This window comes from Pelophylax lessonae, assembly GCF_965119305.1.
Source record: "Pelophylax lessonae genome assembly, chromosome: 6".
In the NCBI taxonomy this organism is placed as follows: Eukaryota; Metazoa; Chordata; class Amphibia; order Anura; family Ranidae; genus Pelophylax; species Pelophylax lessonae.
The window spans coordinates 280,661,111-280,681,070 of record NC_138773.1 but is presented as its reverse complement, the minus strand read 5'-3'; positions in this window follow the sequence as shown (position 1 = coordinate 280,681,070).

The following is a 19,960-nucleotide window of genomic DNA, read 5'->3' as shown; positions in this document are numbered from 1 at the left end:
AACCCCTCCCTCCCCAATAAAGTTAACCCCTTCCCTGCCAGTGTAATTTTGCAGTAACAGTGCATATGTATAGCACTGATTACTGCAGTAATGTCACTGGTAACCGCAAAAGTGTCAAAAATGTCAGTCAAGGGTCCAATCTCTCCGCCGCAATGTCGCAGTACCGCAAAAAAAATCGCAGATCGCAGCCATTACACGTTAAAAAAAAAACACCAAAAATGACAGAAATCTTTCCCTTAGTTAGTAAACGCAATAACTTTTGCGCAAACCAATCAAAATACGCTTTTTGCAATTTTTTTTACCAAACATATGTAGCAGAAAACAAATTGGCCAAAAATGTTAAAATATTTTGATTTTTACATTTTTTTGGGGGGGAATTTCATATAAAAAAAATGTGAAAAATATTGTTATTTTTGCAAAATTTACGATATTTTTTTTTATTTATAGCGCAAAAAGTAAAAATCGCACAGGTGATCAAATACCACCAAAAGAAAGCTCTGTTTGTGGGAAAAAAAGGACGTCAAATTCGTTTAGGTACAGCGTCGCACGACCGCGCAATTGTCCGTTAAAGTCACGCAGTAAAAAATCGCAAAAAAACCCTGGTCAGGAAGGGGGTAAAATCTTCCGGGGCTTAAGTGGTTAAAATCTTTGCCTGAGAGAGACCTTGCTAATGCAGTATAACTACCTTGTGTCTTGTTGGTGTGCCGACTTTTGCCATGGTGTATGACCTTTGACATGAAACTGTCTTCCACAACCTCAGCTTAGTAGCAAAGTTAAGCTGTTCCTCAACCAGTTTTAAGCCTCCTACACAGCTGTTTCTGTTTCTGTTTCAGTTAAGGGCTGTGTTTCAGCCTACTTATGAAATTGATGATCATTAGCCCCTGCTTTGTATATTTTGTTAATACTACTCCTGACTCTAATCCTACAAATTCCCTGACTTTGTGCAAGTGTACAAAGTGTGCAAGTGTAAGAATTTATGCTGGTTTGAAGCCAAGCGGTAGTCACGCCAAATATATATTTGATTTAGATTTTTTTCTGTTTGCTCAATTAGAGCCGGTTCACACTGAGGCGACACGACTTCGGGGGGCGACCTGTGAAGTCGCGTGCACCGCTGTGCACTGCGACTTCGGCGCGACTTGCAGGGACTTCCCATAATGGAAGTCTATGCAAGTCGCTCCGAGGTCGCCCCAAAGTAGTACAGGACCCTTTTTCTAAGTCGGAGCGACTTGTGTCGCTCCTATTAGAACGGATCCTGTACTACTCAATGGACCACGACCGACCGCGACTTGTCAGGCTGACAAGTCGCCTGACAAGTCGCAGCAGTGTGAATGGGCTCTAAAAGTATATATTTTTTATAAATAAAAATAAATATAATAAAAATAATATAGAAAATGGGGTGGGCTTGATAGACCACCTGTTTTTTTTCTGCCATTACTCAGTTTTCTATATATACTGCACAAGAGAAATGTCATCACCGATGTAAGAAGACGATGGGTGACTCAGCCCACAAGAACCTCCCCAAAACCAAAATATCAAATTGGGTGTTGTTGGCCTTAAAGACAATGGAAAAGGAAACAGATTGAGACGCACTACCTCATTCTAAGAAGTACGATGTTTGTTATTTTTATAGAAGAAAAAAAGCAGAAATAAAACAGAACAAATCAGTGGTTTGCTATAACTTCTTCCTTTCTTTGGCGTGTTGTACGGATTAAATTGGCTCCTACATATATAAAGTATCAGGAGAACTCTAGCAATAGACTGCAGATAAGGAGCCGCTGTCACATTCTGCTCTTCAGACATGAAGTTGTGTCTCTGTTTTCCACTTCTAATGGAGATGTATTGATTGGTGGCTCTCCGCAAAACATTAAAAGGCTGGATCGCAGTGCAGTAAACACGACTCCGACTGTTCCTAAGAGAGGAAAATTCTTGACGGCATTCTTCAGATTTAATTAGTTGCATTATGTCAAACATCTCCCTGCCTCTTACTATCTATTACTTCTTTCTTCTTGATGGAAAAAACAGAGATTGCAAACATTCCAGAAAAGTTCAGAAATGATGGACAACGCTTCACATTTCCTTCTTCTCAATATCTGGGAAGCGTCACCTGCTCTCCAGCTGTGAACGACCTGCAAATCCCAACATGCCTTACATCAGCTAAAGCCTAACTGCTGCCCAGATTTTTTTTTAGTTATGGATATTTTTGTCGGGCTTTTTTTTCTGTCTGCAATCCCATTAAGGAGATTTTCATCTTCACCTACTGTCCCTGCAATGCCTATACAAGAAATGGGTGGTGTGGTCATTAATCTGACTAAAAAAAACACAGAGAACAATACAAACCTTGTCAGGAGTTGTTTTTTGTAACTGTCTTTTTACATGTGTCTCCATTGGATAGCTTTCTCATGAATTCTTGTAAGATCACGAAGTCTACCTATTTAGGAGATTTTCCTTCACTTCTTATCCCTGGATATCTATACAAAAAAATGAGGGGTAGACATGGGTGGCCAGGGTTGGAAAAAAAGGTGGTAAAGCCATGGTTCTAGCTGTGGTTTTACCTCCCCTAACCACCCACTTAATGCCTACCATACAGCTGGAGATGGATGTTCACGTGCTGTGCCCGCGATACTTTGCATCACAGAAAATTTACCGTGGCATATTGAGTTGACATGCGGAACCCTTTGGCTCCCATTTGTGACACGTTTATCCCACTGTAAATTCAGAAAAACAATAAAAAATCCCTTTGAAAACTGCAACAAAAAAACAGGCATTTAGGATTGCTTCCTAAATGTCTGACAGCGACTGCTTCACAGCGATCCACTATAGATTGCTTTTCACAGAATCAGCAAATGTGAACCTGACCTAAAGCTGATTAGGCACTAAAGAATCTGACTGTATCTCTTTTGGATCTACAAACTATTTTTTAGTAGGAGAGCCTTACTAAAGAGATACAATTTGCATTAGGTAGACCCTTCTTTTTTTTTGTAAATCTAAAGAAGTTTGCACAGATGTTTTACAATTATATTGTATGGTGTATATGGCCAACGTAACCCTTCCTGGCTCTATCCCAAATTAAACAAAGTTTTGGAGTTGGGCTTTAAAGGAAAGCTTCCAGTTAGGGAAAACTGCCAAAACTTTCCAGTGCACAAGTAGAATTCAAATACGTTCTGATAAAAACATTTATTCTTGTTTCAAGTGACAGGTGAAAATGGTGGTTTGGTGGATTCAGATCCAGAATTTCACTCTGCGGGGTTTACATTTGCTTGGTGATTAGTGAACTCATAAAGGGGCTCTTGGCTGCCTAAAGAGACCCTTTACGAGTTCACTAATCACCAAGTAAATGCTTTTCCAGGAATGCTACAAAGGAACAAAGGAATTACCTTTCAGTACTGCTTTATAATGGTGTGACCTGCTTGGTGTTGTATCAAGCAGAGTGGAAGGCTAGCCATAAACTCCCCAATGTCCCCCAATCCAACCGCCCAATGCATTGCATAGGTTTTAGGATTAGGCTGAGGAGTTCCCCTAGGAGACAAAAATGAGCACACCAGTTTTTGTAAAAGAACGTTTCTCAACTTGTTAGAAACTTACAGTGTGTTCTGGTTGGTTTGTTTGCCTAAAAATTGAGATGTCGGAAGAAAGACTAGTGGGATCCAACACTACAGCTGACAAGTTGATGCCTCCTCAAGATTTTGACAGTGAATAAATGCTAACTACAGGAGAAGAAATAGCTATCAGAACAAGTTTTCTAATATATCCAAAAGTTCTGTACTTAGTCGAGTGGTGAAAAGTTAGAATGTCTTTTTTTTCTTGCTATCTATGTCTCCATTGGTGAAATGTCTTCTCTTGTGTCTTTGGGATGGGAAGTGAAAAGATATCTCCCCAACAGGGTCATAGACTGCAATGGAATTCTGAAAGAGGTTCTGACCCTTCCTTACTCTGTCCAAAACTAAAAAGATAGTCTGGGCAACACTTCAAGGTGTCAAGAACAACTAGACAAGAATACCAGAGACAAAATGATTACCCAAACTCCAGTACATATGAAATAAACTGAAAAAAGATAATTTTGTTATACAATTGAATAGTGACTAGGTGGCTGAAGGTGTGATTGCCATCATGCCTAAATACGTCATAAAAACACATACTGGGTCCTCAAAAATTGGATTTTAAAGGCAATCCAAACAATGTTGAATAAATATAAGAATGTTTATTAATGAGATATATTAGAAAAGACAAACCATAATCAAGATAAAAGCACACAGCATATACTTATATGGTAGGGTAGTAATAGAATTATTACAGTTGTACTGAAAAAGCAAAAAATGTCATTCACAAGCATAGCTGAGAAGCAGCTTAGATGAGATTGTAGCAAGGAAAAATCCAACGTGTTTCGATATATACAGTAATACCGATTCTTCTTCAAGGATTATTTGCTATTGTCTGCAAAATAATAATATATTTCAAATAGACTACTACACAGATATAGATATCCTTACAATTTTAAATAAACCATAGAAAACCAGCTTACATTTTCAGTAAAACCATTTAGTATGAATGCATCCATAGGGGAGAAGTCTCCCGAGTATAGCCAGACGTTGCATAAAGGATCACTGGAAACAAATTTTCAAACACTTTGCAAAGTGCAAAACTAGAGGTGTGGTGTATTTGGTGCAATGCCTGTGTGGTTCCTTCTACATAGGGAAGACACGACAAGAACTGGGACAAAGAGTTAGTAAACATTTACTAAGTATGAGAATTGGTAATTTGTATCTACCTCTTGGTCGACATGTTGCAAAATACCATAAATATAGAATGCCAAAAATTACGTTTCTGGTGTTGGACCGCATTCACATCCCTATTCTAGGGGTGATTGGAATAAGGCTCTTCTCCAGCGCAAGATGCGCTGGATTAAAAAACCTAAATGCCACAACTCCCCCTGGTCTCAATGAAAATGAGAGTTTCAGACCTTTTTTGGAGGGCTTCAGTTCTGGTAAAACAGACTGAGATACCCTTTGGATACATGTCTATATATCATACTGAGTGTCCAACATCCCTCCCCTGTGGGTCCTATTTTTCTAAATATTATTAATTTATTTTTTTTTTTTATCACATTTTTCATCTGTTTGCTCAGATACACATCAATGGAGTTTATTTTTTAATATGTTAAAATGAACGATGTTCGTTTTTGTTTGCACATTATTTCTTTATATGTGACTTTTCCAACTTGTTCAATATCTATCGAAGCCTAATATTATAATTTATGTAATGGTTTGAATGGAGATTTAGTCTCTTTAATATTGTAGCCTTAGACTTTGCATCCCACACAGGAAAGCCCCCGCGCAGATACCTTGGGGGCTTCCTTTCTTTCTTGTCAGGCCGTGGCTGGATGGTGGTTTTTCAACTCGCTCTCAGTCGCTGGAAGAACTTCCCATGTCGGTGGCTTTCTGTCTCCAATATGGCTGCGATTCGGATGTTGTTTTTCCTGGGGACTGGAAGTGATGTGGTGGCACATGACATGGTGGCACATGACTTCATTGTCAGCGTGTACATATAGGGAGATGCCGGGATTGCCTCCGACGCCATTTGTTGTCCTCTCCTCGAGAGGAATGGGATATTGCTTACCTGTGGATTGCTAAGCCTGCCAGCCATTTTATATCTTGAGGCGTCCTGCCGATATTTGGCTTTTTGGCCATCCTAGTTTGGTCAGATTGCAGTATTTCAAGTATAGTAAGTATTGCACCCCAGTCATACCTGTGGCTTCCTTAGCCTGCGCAACAGAAGTTTAATATTTATTTTTTTCTCTATTGGCATATAGATATATATACTTGGCGTAGCCCGAAATCCCCCCCTTTTCTTTAGGGCCCCTGAATGGAAATGTATTTCCAGTGATCCTTTTTGCAACGTCTGGGAGACTTCTCCCCTATGGATGCATTCATACTAAATGGTTTTACCGAAAATGTAAGCTGGTTTTCTATCATTTATTTAAAATGGTCAAGATATCTTTATCTGTGTAGTACTCTATTTGAAGTATATTATTATTTTGCAGACAATGGCAAATAATCCCTGAAGAAGAACTGGTATTACTGTATATATCGAAATGCATTGGTTTTCCCTGCTACAATCTCATTTAACCACTTCTGGACCGGAAAATTTTCCCCCTTAATGACCAGGCCATATTTTGCGATTCGCCACTGCTTTACTTTAATGGGCAATTGCACGGTTGTGCGACACTGTACCCAAATAAAATTGATGTCCTTTTTTCCCAAAAATAGAGCTTTCTTTTGGTGGTATTTGATTAGCTGTTCGATTTATATATTTTGCTCTATAAACAAAAAAAGAGCGACAATTCTGAAAAAACAAACAAACATATTTTTCACTTTCTGCTCGTCCCCTACCCTTTCCTGGTATGCCGGACTGCATGCTTGGATAAGGGTCTGGTATGGATTTTGGGGGGAACCCCACGCCATTTTTTTCCCCATTTTGGTGTGGAGTTCCCCCTCAAGATTCTCACTGCGCAAGTCGCGCCGCCAATGGAATGGTGCGACTTCCATTCAAATCAATAGGCTCCCATAGGGAACCATTGATTTTGAATGGAAGAAAAAAAAACGTATAACGTGGCTTAACGCACGTTAAGCAACGTTATTCAGCCTTTAGCAACGCCAGACGTTTTTACAGCTTGACGCTGCAGCTCCAGAACGCACAGTTCCTGGGTTTTTTTTGGAGCTGTAAAACGCCTATGCCACTTGGAGCTCCTAAAAGCTCTATGTGTGCATGAGGCTATAGAATAACATGGATGGGCGTTCTGCAGCTGCAAAAAAAAAAGTCTGACGCTGCTAACAGCAGCTCCAAAAACGTCCAGTGTGCATGAGGCCTTATACAAAATTGTGTGGATTGCCTTAAAAATCCAATTTTTGAGGATCCAGTATGTGTTTTATGAATGATCACTTTGTTACCCAATGTGATCTTCAAAAATCCCTGTTTTATTTTTTATTTTTATAGTTTGGACTAATCGTAGCTTTAGGAAGATCAGGACTGATCTGTGCAAAACCAACTACACAGAGCAGGTAAGTATAACATGTTTGTTATTTTAAAAAAAATAATTGCCTTTAGTGCCCGTTCACATACGAGCGACGCTACCTCGGAGCGGCCGGCACGGACTTCGTAACATTGAAGTCTATGGCGGTCGCCTCCTGGTCGCCCCAAAGAAGCTCCGGACCCTTTTTCTAAGTCGGAGCGACTTGTGTCGCTCCTATTAGAACGGGTCCGCAGCTTCCCTATGGGAGGCGACCTACGGCGACCTGTGAGGCGACCAGGTCGCCTCACAGGTCGCCTCAGTGTGAACCGGGACTTAATATCACTTAATATCACTTTGGCAGCCCAGAGTTGAGTTGCCCACCCAAACTTGACTGATCAACATTGAGCATACAGTAACTATTTTTCAAAGTTTCTTAAAAACTGAAAAACAAAGCAATGTTACAGGGTTTCCAAACTTACTTAAAATTAATTGCTCTTAATTACTTCCTAGTTTTTCAGCTCTAGGCTAATGTGCCACATTTTTCAACAGGCACCCTTCTGTCAGTTTAATTCATTTTTTTAATGCTTGATTCATTAGTAAAGGACCGTTTCCATTTCAGCTTTCAGAAATAAATGCTGTGGTGACATACAGCGCTGTATAATAAGCACCATTTATCAATAATATATTAGCAGCGCTGGGTAGAACAAACTTTTCCTTTACAATGTGGGTGTTATTATTAAGCAACAAAAGGAACTGAACATGTTCACAATGCCAGAAAGTTGGGAGAAGACCACCAGTATCTGGCTCATTTAGCAAGATTGTGCATAAGGTGATTAGGTAATGCACAGTGTGTTGTAACTCACAACTAAATCTTCATTTTAATGTAGTAGTAAGGTCATTTAATGGGACATGCCTGTGGAATATACATCCATTGCAGGCTTCTTGCTGCCTCGAAAGTCTGATGTGTAAAGGTGTCAGTATCAAGAAGTTTCACACAGCCACCAATCAGGGCCAAGCTCTTTGACCATGATTGATGTACATGAAGTGGACAAACAAAAAGTTAAACTGCACAAACGTTAAAAGACACACCCAGTGCACACGTGAAAAGCTCTATGTAATCTGGCTGCATTGGAGCAGAGGAAAACCCATATTAAAACCCAATATTGGTATTTGGCAATACTACTGTAGCACTGTCCCCTTAGGGCTTGCTGTATGATGACTTCTTGGGCCTCCTCTGATTACCTGCATACAGTCACTTAGGGACATCCATCCGTACTCACAATGGCTCATTACTCAATAAACAGTCCAGGGGTTTTCGGTTTTTGGCATTTATTGTGTAACTTGGATGGGAGAAGGGAATAGTGGGATACTCCAACTTGAACTATTTACAGTTGATAAGGACAACTCTCACTTGGCCTCACCAGGTTACTTGTGGACGCAGTCACACTGCTTTAACCATACTGCAACTTGTAAGGAAGGGGTTACGGCTTCTTGCTCTTTCTCCAGCAACAGACCTGATGCGCTACATTATCTTCAGGACACTCTCTAGCATCCCCTTGACTGACACCTGTCCACTGACTCTTCTATCTGAAGGGATGGCCCACTCAGGACAGGCCCCTTGACACAGATCTGTACTCACTGTATGCAGAATCAGATCCTTTCCAGTGTCTCCCTTCCAGTCAGCTCTGCAGGAACTCCGGGTTCAGTTCCCCTCTAACTCTCAGGCCCTCAGGTCGACCATCTGAGGCCCCATGGCAACTTCTCTGGGACCTCGCTCTCCAGCTGAAAGACCCCAAGCACATGTGCCCTTGGCATTTATATAGTATCCCAACATGCACTGAGGCACATTCCTCGGCCAAACACCAGGGTTGTACTAAATACCTGTGTACTCATTTGTCAGGTTTCCTCCCGCTGTCCAATTTGGAGACGTGTGAAACACTTCAGACAAACTGAGCTGCACCTGAGCACTATGAGCAGACCTCAATAGCAGATCCTGCTCTCTGATAGGCAGAGAACAATATAGATTTACCTGGCAATCTTTCTGGTAAGCAGAAAAAATCCAAAACTATACTCTCTCTAGCATCTATCTAGGAGGGTGCTACACTACTTTTTTTTTTAACTTAGGACAGTGAAGAAGGGTAAGAATCGCTACCAAGTTTTTATTGCCTGTAAAGTATCTCCTAGGAGACTTCCCCTTACGTCCAATGACACCCATCTTTGAGAAAGGAATTGAGAAAACGTCTTAACAGTGAGGATAAAAAGTTAAATTCACATAAGTTACACACCAGGGTACACCAGGGTAAATAAAGCATTCTTGGCAATTAGAAAAAAAACAAGGGTTGGGAGTAGGGAGTTGAGATCCCTACATAGTGTAGTTTCTTTGGTTTTTGTAGCCACGAATTGGAAAAGATATCGGCATAGTATTACATTTTAAAAGCGTCTTTGCCTGGAGAGGATGTCAGTGTGAAGGATCCTGGTTTTTGCCTTCTGGGCTCCTGCCAGGAAAGAAGGTTCTTTGCCTCCCAAGTCTCCTGCCTGGGTAGGACAAAGTTTTGTGGCCAAGGCACAAGGATTGGTGCTTTAAAAAGACCCTCTCGGTAGCTTAAAGGAGTTGTAAAGTCAGGAAGGTTTGTTTATCTTTACACATTCTATGCATTAAGATAAAAAGCCTTCTGTGTGTAGCAGCCCCCCCAGAACCCCTAATACTTACCTGTGCCCAATCTCTAACCAGCAATGTCCATGAGTCCCTAGGCCGTCCTGGAACTCTCCCTCCTGATTGGCTGAGATACAGTCGTGGCGCCATTTTCTCCCCCAGCAACAATAGAAACCCCACCAACAGTATACAGCAACAATATATCTCCCAGCAGCCTACACCAGTAGACTCCTACCTTAGAAGTAGATCCCTCCCAGCAACAATTGACCCCCCAACAACATAAGACCCCTCTTCAACAATAGAGTCCTCCAGCAACACTAGAGCCTTGGCAACAATATAGTTCTGCAGCAATAATAGATCTCCCAGCAGCCTATATCAGTAGACTACTCCCTAAACAGTAGATCCCTCCCAGCAACAATTGCCTCCCCCCACAATATAAGCCAACACCAGCCACATTATTTTTTTAATGTATCTTTTTCTAGGTGAAATAAAATAATGATCTTAATGATTCCTCATAATGATCATGTGGTGTTGCCATGTCCTCTCCCTCCAGGCTGGGCAATTCATAATGATGCAAAGAGTGGCACTGACGCAATGGCATTAGCACCACACTCTGCACAAGTACAATATGAATTATAGGTGCCATAGAGATGCCATATCAGGGGGCGGGCCAATAACACCTTGCACTTACACTACATCCTCAGTTTTCTGGATTGGCATTGGGTATCATTTCCCACATGTTTTATTTATTTATTACAGGTATATATATAGTGCCGTCATTTATGCAGCACTTTACATATATATTGTACGTTCACATCAGTCCATGCCCTCAAGGAGCTTACAATCTAAGGTCCCTAACTTACATTCATACATACACATACTAGGGCCAATTTAAAGAGAAGCTAATTAACCTACTGTACCAGCATGTCTTTGGAGTGTGGGAGGAAACTGGATTAAAGCCAGGCAGGCACAGGGGGAACATGCAACTGCAGGCAGGTAGTGCCGTGGTTGCAGTGGCGGAGCTAGACTTTTAAAACAGGGGTGGCAAAGGGGTGGCAAGATATTATTTTGGGGGGTCAATATACAAAGTGTCATTTAGTGTCAGATTTGTCCACCGCAATGTCGCAGTCCCTCTAATAATTGCTGATCGCTGCCATTACTAGTAAAAACAATTAAAAAATAAAAAGTTCCATAGTTTGTAGATGTAATAACTTTTTGCAAACCAATCAAAATACACTTAGGATTTTTTACAAAAAAATTGTGGCAGAATAAATACATACAGGTGGCGGACAGGATACAGCTGGCGGACAGGATACAGGTGGCGGACAGGATACAGCATGCGGACAGGATACAGCTGGCGGACAGGATACAGCTGGCGGACAGGATGCAGTGGCAAACTGCCCCCCCTTTCCCCCCCCAGGTGTAAAGAAAGATTTAGTGTAATTTCAAAACAAGAAAATACTTAAAACAGCAGCCAATTTACGCAGTAATAATCCACAGCATTCGCATCAGTTTCTGCAACAATGATCCCCAGCAATGGTGCTAGCTTATTTAATAACCCCCAGCATTGATGGCAGTGACTGCGATCCCCATGTGAACTGGCTGCAGTGGTTAACTCTCTGGGAGGTTAATTAACCACTTGAGCTCTAGAAGATTTTACCCCCATCATGCAAATAAAATGTATGTCATTTTTTTACACAAAAAAAAAAAGCTTTCTTTTGAGGGTATTTGCATACCACTGGTGTGTGTTCGCTTTTATTATGTGAATGAAAAAAGAAAAAAACAATTTTGAAAAAAAAAATATTTTTTACTTTCTGCTATAAAACATCCAATAAAAAAAAAGAATTCTTCCATAATTTAGACCAAAATGAAATCTGCTGTCTTTAGTAAAAAAATAAGTGTATATTAATGTGTTTGTGTGAAAGCTAAAATGCCTACAAATGAGATATATAATGGAATTTTTAATTTTTTTATATATACTAGAAATGGTGGTGATCAGCAACTTAGGGTCCTTTCACATGGTCCGCATCCGCTGACGGAGTCTGTTCTACTCAGTGGGGAACGATCTGCCGATCCCCGCTGAGCAGACGGATGACCGCTCCGTCTCCGCTCTGTGTGTGGAGACAGAGGTGTCAGATTCCCGCTGTCCTTTATGGGGGAATCGAATGAAAATGGACCGTCTGTCCATTCTCATCCGATCCCATCCGATCCGCTGGATGGATGGAAAATAGGGTTTCCATCCGTCCGGATTTCATGGATAGGATCGAAAGCGGATAGCAGCAGGTGTCATCCGCTGCCCCTTAGGGATGCATGGAGCATCCAATCAGATCCACCTGAAAAACGTACAGGCGGATCTGATCAGATCATTCTTGTTTAAGGACCCTAATAGTGGGACTGTGATCGTGACACGGGCCTGACACTTTGTGGGAACTAACTGCCACATCACCAGTGACACTTATACAGTTATCAGTGATAATACTATACACTGTCACTGTACTAATGACACCGGCTAAGAAGGGGTTAACATCTAGGGGCAATCAAGGGGCTAATTGTGTGCCTAACAATGTGTAACATGTGCTGCTTTTTACTACAGATCGATTTCTTTATTTTCTCTGCTTTGCAGGGAAAAGAAAGAAAAAGCGATCATTCCCTCTGTAAAGAGCCCTGTATTGTCAACACAGAGCTCTGGGCTGTGATTTGACACAGCCGATCAGCAGGTCTCAGCCATGAATCATTGGCTGAGATCTGCTGACAGTCTCTTGCTGTGTCAAATCACAGGGGAGTAGGTGGGTGGGGGCATGTGCCAGAAACCTTGAAACAGGCAGGGACGCACGCCTGTAGCTGACACCCCATCACAGTACATATACTGCGACGGGTCAGCAAGTGGTTAATTGCCAATGATATTTGTAATATGCAGCATGAGGAGGTAATTAATTTCCACTGGTCATTGATGCATTAGTGACCGACCAGTGGCAGTAAATTAACCCCTATTTGCTGCATTAGTGGCACCAATGTTAGTGTTAACACTGACATTGGTGCCACTAATGCAGCAAATAGGGGTTAATTAGCAGCCACTGGTCGGTCACTAATGCATCAATGACCAGTGGAAATGAATTACCTCCTCATGCTGCATATTACAAATATCACTGGCAATGAACCTCCCCACAGCCTTAGTCTCTCTCTCCCCAAACCCCCCCCCCAATCCTAAGTATTGCTTACTTGTGCCTTACTAACTTGGTTCCTCCTCTGGCAGCCCTGGCAGCACACTCTTCTCCTCTGACTGTAAGTCCTCCTCTCTCTTTCATCCCGCCGGCGCCGGCATCTCAGTGACGTCACGTCAGGGGGGAGTGTCTTTGCTGACAGGGAAGGGCTCTGCTGTTCTAGGCTTGTGCCAAGTGCAGGAGCGCACTCGGCACATCGTTGCAGGCTGCAGCTACATAGAGCGGATGGTGTGTAGTAGTCATCCACACATACACAGTGTACTCTGCGGACTGCGAGCACTTCACCTGCGCCCCCTCCTCTAGTAAATGGTACCGCCCAGGGCGCTCCCCTGTGATTCCTCCGCTCCGCCTCCCTCCCACTGCCTACCAGCTCTCCATCCGAATCTGATCCGCCTCCCTCCTCCCTCCGCAGCTCCCGCCTCCCGTACGGCGATCCTCATCCCCTGTGATTCCTCCGCTGCGGCGCTGTCATCCACCCACCCAGGATTGGGGTGGCAACAGGGGTGGCAAGGATTTCTTCTGGGGTGTCAATTGCCACCCCAGCTAACCTTCTGGCTCCGCCACTGCGTGGTTGGGATTCAGACTGATGACTCTAGTGCTGCCAGGTGGAAGTGCCAACCACTAAGCCACATCAGGTGTGATACATTTTTAATAATTGGCACCATAGCTTGTAGACTCTATAACCTTCACAAAGACCACATAATATATACTTGGGTTATTTTTTTCCCCAAAGATATGTAGCAGTATAAGGCCTCTTTCACACATACGGTCCGTTCAGTTCATCAGTTCAGTCACGTCAAAATGTATCAGTTTTCCATCCGTTTTTCCATCCGTTTTTCCATCCGTTTTGCATCCGCTTTGCATCCGTTTTGCATCCGTTTTGCATCCGTTTTGCATCCGTTTTTCATCCGTTTGGTTTTTTTTACATCCACTACCAATGCAAAATCGGATGAAAAACGGACTGTTTGTCTGTTTACATCCATTTTTCGTCCGATCGGTTTTTTGACGGATGAAAAATATTGCATTCATCCGTTCCAAAAAATGGACATTGACGGAAGCGGATGAAAACGGATTTTAACGGATGATCATCCGTTGTCATCCGTTTTTACATAGAGATGCATTGATGTCCGTTTTTCATCCGTCAACGGATGGATGAAAAACGGGCAAACGGACCGTATGTGTGAAAGGGGCCTTACTTTTGGCCAAAATTTATGAAGAAAAATTACTAAATTTGCAAAATTGTATAACTGAAACGAAGACAAATGCATTTTTTTTACAAAAATGTTGGTCTTTTTTTTTTTTTAATTTATAGTTCACAAAAAACCCAGTGATGATTAAATACCACCAAAAGAAAGCTCTATTTGTGTGAAAAAAAGGATAAAAAATTCATAAGGGTATAGTGATGCATGACTGAGTGATTGTCATTCAAAATGTGAGAGCACTGAAAGCTGAAAATTGGCCTGGTTAGAAAGGGGTATAAGTACCCAATGGGTAAGTGGTTAAAATAAATGTTTCAGCAATTATTTACATAACGTTAATCACTTTGATGAACATATTTTTTTTAAAAATGAAAAAAATAAAGTTTCCCCCGCAATGACAAGTGTTCGCTTTCCTCTGACAATGCATACAATTACAGAAGTTTCTTGCAGATGAGGCTGACAAACGGCACAGCAGTACAGAGCTGTCATGCATCAGATAGTACATCTGTTATGGTAATCGCTGGGAGCTGGGACCCTTTTGTTCAGACTCATCCCTCCCTTTGGGGATTTGGCTGGAGACCATTTTCATGTTATTAAACATGATTTCAAGCTAGGAGAGAGCAGATGCTGCTGCAGGTTTTGGAACTAATAACCCCATCGTCAAGTGCAGGGGAGACCGGTCCTGTCTGAGAGCAATTTTATTTCCAAGATAATGTCTTGGCTCAGTGCGAGCGCAGATACAGCTGACAATGGATGCATTTACAGAATGTAAGATGACTTTTAACAATTCAGCTGAGAGGCTTCTTAGTGTCAGGCTGGAGTATGAGGGGCCCGGGCCCCCACCATTAAATGTGTTTAAAAGGCGCCAGCGTAAGGTTCGCATAATACATATTGAAGCGTGCTTGCCAACATCCTAATATCATTTTCAAGGACACTTTGTACTTAAAGGGGAACTCATCTTTATTAACCGGTTGCCGACCGCCCGCCGCAGTTATACTGAGGCAGGCAGCCGCTCCTGCGCAAACCGACATAGGTATACGTCGATTGCGCACCTACAGCTAGAGGGCGCTCGTCAGCTCCCGCCCCCACTCGTCAGCGGGGAAGCCAATGCACGGGGCAGGCTGCTTCGATTGCCGCCTGACACCCGCGATCATTCTCCGCTGAGCTAGGCCGGGACAAGGGGTGGGCAAAAGGGACGGCTGCCCTGGGCACTGTGGTATCATGTGAGGTGGGGAGGCACCTTGAGGATATCGGGGCGTTTTTGTGTTGGGAGGGGGAATTTGGAGGTTGAATTTTTCTAGGATGGTAAATTAGGGGGTGTGCTAGGAATGGTGAGTTGGGGAAATTTGTGTGGAGAGTGGGGATGGGGGAAGAGGATTTGTGCTGGGAGGGGGGATTTGGGGGGTTTGTGCTAGAAGAGGTGAGATGGTAGAGGGGGGAGGTAATTTGTGCTAAGAGGGGAATTTTTTTTTTTTGGAGTGGGGGGTTGTGCTAGTAGGGATAATTGGGAGGTATATATGCAAGGAAGGGGAAAGTTGGGGGGGGGGGGGTGTTGTGCTAGGAGGGGGGATTGGGGCAGAATTTGTGCCGGGAGGGGGGGAGAGGATTTGCGCTTGGAGGGGAAATTGGAGGGGTAGAGGATTTGTGCTAGGAGTGGTGATTTTTTTATACAGGGGGATTTGAAGAGAGGATTTGAGGAAAGGGGATAGGGGTACAGATTTGTACTTAGGGGTAAGCTCGATTTAGTGCGCAATTTTTTTTTTTTGGGGGGGAGGGGTTTGCTGACACATAATGCTAATGCATTTAGGGGGCGCAGTTTGGTATGTTTGCCCTGGGCTCTAGATTACCTTGTCCCAGCACTGCAGCTGAGAGAGATGTACGTTCGGCTGTTGTAAACACAGCTGACCGTTCTTCTCCCTGGAATGATCACAGAGCTCCTGTGATCCTTCTATATAGGAACACAGGTCTCTGTGATCAATTCACAACCCACGCCCCCCACAGTTAGAAACACGCCCCTAGGTACACATTTAACCCCTTGATCACCCACAGTGTTAACCCCTTCCCTACCAGTGTCCTTATTACAGTAACAGTGCATATTTTTTAGCACTGATTACTGTAGTAATGTCACTGGTCCCCCCAAAAGTGTCAAAAATGTCAGTCAAGAGTCCAATCTGTCCGCCGCAATGTCGCAGTCCCGCAAAAAAATTGCAGATCGCCGCCATTACTAGTAAAAAAAAAACAAAAATAAATAAAAATGACATAAATATTTCCTGTAGTTAGTAGACGCGATAACATTTGTGCAAACCAATCAAAATACGCTTATTGCGATTTATATGTATATGTAGCAGAAAACAAATTGGCCTAAAATGTTAAAAAATTTAGATTTTTAATTTTTTTTTTTTTGAGAATGTCATATAGCAGAATGTGAAAAATATTTATTTATTTATTTATTTATTTTTCAAAATTGTCGATCTTTTTTTGTTTATAGCGCAAAAAATAAAAATCGCACAGGTGATCAAATACCACCAAAAGAAAGCTCTGTTTGTGGGAAAAAAAAGGACATCAATTTTATTTGGTTACAGCGTCACACGACTGCGCAATTGTCCGTTAAATTAACGCAGTGCTGAATCGCAAAACAGGGCCTGGTCATTAAGGGGGCAAATCCTTCCGGTCTTAAAGTGGTTAAAGTTCTAATTTTATTTAGCTTTATATAAAACAATTGGTGTCAACAAGTGTTTATATTTTTAAAACATATGTATATGGTTTGCAACACCATATCTATCTGGGGGCAGCCATATTTGCTCATTACAGATGCAGGCTCTGCTTCCTGCTTAAGGAACCCAGTCTACCAACCTGGCTGCTTTCAGCCAAATTAGGCAGCAGGCTCCTGACATGAACATCTGTCAGCAGCAAAGTTCTCTGCCCTCCTACTCTCATGTCCATGGTCCTATTGTCCAATTGCGCTGCCTGCAGGTGGTCAAAACATGCATTAATGACAGACTGGCCTCTAATGTTCATGGGTTGCTTTTTTAGGCTGGCCATACATTTATAGATTTGCAAGGTGAAAAAAAAAAAAATAATCTAACAGTTCTCTCTATCTATGCCAGTGTTTCTCAACCTTTTTTTCAGTCAAGGCACCCTTTAAAATTATAGAGAATCTCAAGTCACCCTTTAAAATTATGGACAGTCTCAAGACACCCCATTCCAAAACCTAAAAAACGTTTCTAATAGTTTTACATAATGAAGCAACATCCACACATGTAGAACACCCAACGTTACAGGTTTTCTTCCAAAGCAAATACATTTTTGTACACTGGTGCTGACTAGTATTCCAATGTTTCTCTTCTCCCTCAATTCCTCTCCATCACTCAGCTAATGTGACCCCAGCGCTGATGGAGAGAGGCAGAGGAGGATCAAACAAAGATGCTGCAGAGGCATCAGACATCTTCCTTATCAACTGATGACATCATTGGTTGTTAGGATGCCGGTGTCTAGAAAGTCGTAATAATGCATAATGAAAACCTGTGGCTTTGTGTAACTCAAAAGCAGGCTTCATCCACCTGCCGGTTTATTGACAATTTTTAGGCATTTTGCCAAGGCACCACTGAAGAATCCTCAAGGCACCCTAGGATGCCTGGGCACCCTGGTTGAAAGAGGCTGATCTATGCTATACAGCGATACAGCAAAGCTGTCAAAATATCTGAACAGTGGCTGAATCTGCATGGATGAAGCGGCTGTTCGGCCAACAATTTCCCAACAAGCTTGATTTTTTAATTTAAAGGGATGTTGTGCAGGAAGCAGATACTAGGATTACCCACTGATAGAATTTTAGCCAGATAATTAGGAGCTGGCCAGCAGTAATTTTTAAATAGGGTAAAGACAATATTTATCCTTTGACTTAGTGGTTCTAAGCGCAGGTTCACACTACCGCGAAGCTACTTCCCAGGGCGACCTCCGAGATCGCGGTGCGAGCAGCGCGCCGTGACCTCGGAGCGGCCGCCACGGACTTCATAACATTGAAGTCTATGGCGGTCTCCTCCTGGTCACCCCAAAGAAGCTCCGGACCCTTTTTCTAGGTCGGAGCGACTTGTGTCGCTCCTATTAGAACGGGTCCGCAGCTTCCCTATGGGAGGCGACCTGCGGCGACCTGTGAGGCGACCAGGTCGCCTCACAGGTCGCCCTAGTGTGAACCGAGGCTAAAGGTTCTAAACCCCCCCCCCCCTTACCCCATACCCCCCTGAGCCGGATCCTGCGATTTGCACGAGAGTAGAAGTTCTCCCGGGTCTCTTCCTCCTCATTGGCTGAGAAACAGAAGTGAGAGCCATTGTCTCCCACTGCTGTCAATCACAGATTGTGAGGAGGGAGCAGGAGGGGGCAATCTAATAGACACAGAGGCGGCTCGGGAGCGAGCACGAGTGCCCCTGGAGCAAGCAGCCTGCTATTAAGGCACTCAGTCAGCAGGGGGAAAGGAGCTAGGAGTACTGGCGTGGGACCATTGAAGAGAAGGATCAGGGCTGCTCTGTGCAAAACTATTGCACAGAGCATGTAAGCATAACATGTTTAAAAAAAAAAAAAAGAGAACCTTCACAAACGCTTTAACTGGGATCTGCAGCAATCATATTAATTACCCCTTAGGATTCCTTCAATTTTATCAGTCCATTGGTTGCTTTGTTCAACAGAACCACCCTTAATGGAGGGGGACCCTTTGAACCCCTGAAATGTGTTGTATTTTTAGGATGTGAGTTTGAATAAAATGAAATCTGGAGTTTATATGTTCTGCTTTTGGTGTTTTTCTCCTTGCACACCCTGTCCTTTGACATTAGATGTGTTCGATATGTGTAAAAAGAGATCACACAACTACCTAAAAGTACAACATTTATTAAAAGTAATGACAGATACAGATAATATTAGAAAATATAACAAGAATACTTAACTAAAGATGCTATTTCCGCCACAGGTCCCTCCACTATATGGCATGGCACACAGATAACCACAAACGCATGCCTCATGGAGGCAGCTCTGATGTGAGACAAATGGCACTTTTCCACTGCAAGTACCGGCTCGGCTCTACTCGGCCCTGCTTGGCCCTGCTTGGCCCGGTTTGCTTTTCCACTGCAGGTACCGCATGGTACGGTGTTTGAACGGTTCGGTACGGTACGGTATGGTTTGCTTTTCCACTAAAGTAGTACTAAAGTTAAGTGGGTGGTATAACACCGGGGTGGGTGGGATTCTCTGACCAATCAGTGGCTAGTAGTGACTGCATGCAAAGGATTGTGGGATATGGTACCGGGTATGGTACCTGTTGGAACCACAATCGAGTAGGTACTGTTTTTGAGAGCAGTTTGGTTCCATGCAGTGGAAAAGCGCCGCCGTACCGTGCTGTAACGAACCGTTCCTACACCATACCATGCAGTACCAGCAGTGGAAAAGCACAAAAGTGAGCCGAAACGTTTGGTTCCATGCAGTGGAAAAGCGCCAAAAGGCCTTAAAGGTTTTGGCTGTGGTATATAGGTCTTGAATGTAAAGAAAAGACAACCCCCAAGCCAACTCCCTTTTGCAATATAACCCCTCAAGGACTTGGTCATCAGTTAACAATAACCTTCCTTTGGTATACGATACTATGCTTATGTTCTTATTTGGCTCCTTGACCAGTATTTGAGGGCCTAGAATGCATTATGGCGCTTTTCCACTGCATGGAACCGTACCGGTTCGGCACGCTTTTGTGCTTTTCCACTGCGGTACCGCATGGTATAGGGTCGGAACGGTTCGGTACGGTACGGTATAGGTTTGCTTTTCCACTGCATGGAACCGAACGGTACGGCTCTGAAAAAACAGTACCTACTCGATTGTGGTTCCAACAGGTACCAAACTGGTACCATAT